This window comes from Mastomys coucha, unplaced genomic scaffold, assembly GCF_008632895.1.
Source record: "Mastomys coucha isolate ucsf_1 unplaced genomic scaffold, UCSF_Mcou_1 pScaffold9, whole genome shotgun sequence".
NCBI classification, from domain to species: Eukaryota; Metazoa; Chordata; class Mammalia; order Rodentia; family Muridae; genus Mastomys; species Mastomys coucha.
This window is the reverse complement of record NW_022196915.1, coordinates 62,801,151-62,802,522: the sequence shown is the minus strand read 5'-3', so window position 1 is coordinate 62,802,522 and position 1,372 is coordinate 62,801,151. Positions and strand designations below refer to the sequence as shown.

Below are 1,372 nucleotides of genomic sequence, written 5' to 3'. Positions count from 1 at the left end.
GGAGAATATAGCAGAGGTTATTGTCTCCAGCCAGTTTTGAGCATTTTTTTAAAAATGTAGCAACAATACCATCCTTACACCCTTGCAGTGTTGGTCAGCAATACGGGCAGAAACATCTGCTCCACGCCCTCTCCAGTTCTCTCTGCTGTCAGGGGCCCAGACTTCCCAGCTCCTGGTCGCCACTTATTTTCTTGACGATGGTTCCGGTTGGCTCCCTTCCTTCCTTCCTTCCTTCCTTCCTTCCTTCCTTCCTTCTTGCTTCCTTTTGAGACAGAGTATCACTGTGTAGCCCAGGTTGGCGTCAGATCCTCCTGCCTCAGTCTCCCTGTAGCAGTGTTTACACCAGTGTGCTAGCTAGCACTGCCATGCCGTTCTTCTGGACCTGGGAAGGCGCTCTTCCACAGAGGCTGGAAGAGAACTACCTTTTGAAAGAGGCTTCCACTGGATCAAACCAACAAAACTCTATCTAAATGGTGAACAGTCCCCAGAAATTTGGAGAAAAGGTCCTGAAAGGGGGCCCTGGAGAACCAGCTGTCATTTCTTCCAGAGAAAGAATCGGATGTAAGCACGTCTTCTAACACAAGAAGATCTCTGAACACATTCAACTTACCCAGTTACCATTTTCCAAAGAGCTCACTACTACACTATAGTCCAGCTACAGATGGAGAGGAAAGGTGTTCCTAGAGCTCTGGGGAGGGAAAGCTTAAACAACTCATGTGCTCTCTAAGAGGCCTAGTCACCTGCCTGTCTCCTTAAGAATCTAAGAACAGATTTGAGAAGTAAAGCAGCCAGGCACCCTAGGATTGGAGTATGCTAACCATGGCAGTCACCAAGCAAGTGACACGGTGGCAGATTTGCACAGGGATCCTGAAAGGTAAAGGAAGTGTCTCAGATGGTCTGGATCCTTCACACTCCACGCTCATCTTCACAGGTCGCTTTCCTCTGAGCCTTCACTAAGGCTTTTGCATCAGTGTCTTGCATTGCTTTGCAAAGGGCCTGTGTTTGTAATGAAAAGACACTGGCAGACATGGCAGTGTGATTAGGTGCTTCTACCCAAGGCTCAGGAAAGTCACCCATACCCAGAAGTCACATATGAGATGGGAAGACCTATTTTGTTTTTTCCGTGTGTGTTTTAAACAACCCATAGAATACTCTGCTTCCTGGCGAAATCTGTGGCGTAGGGTCCACCCTCTTTCTAAAACTATTATTTTTTTTTTTTAACAGACTTCATTTATTTTCGTCATATAAAAACCCTTATGTGGTCGCCACAGCTGGAGCCTGGGTCCTCTGAACAGAGACTCTGTTGTGGGTTTTCACAAGATGATCAGTGAATTCCTGGTAAGGAGACTTGGTGAACACAGTCTCTTTCCAG

The 1,372-nt window shown here is 46.9% G+C and overlaps 1 pseudogene; it reads right to left on the bottom strand.

Moving 5' to 3' along the window:
* Positions 1 to 906: 906 nt before the first annotated feature.
* Positions 907 to 1,372, bottom strand: part of LOC116084180 — a 1,281-nt pseudogene continuing 815 nt past the window's right edge.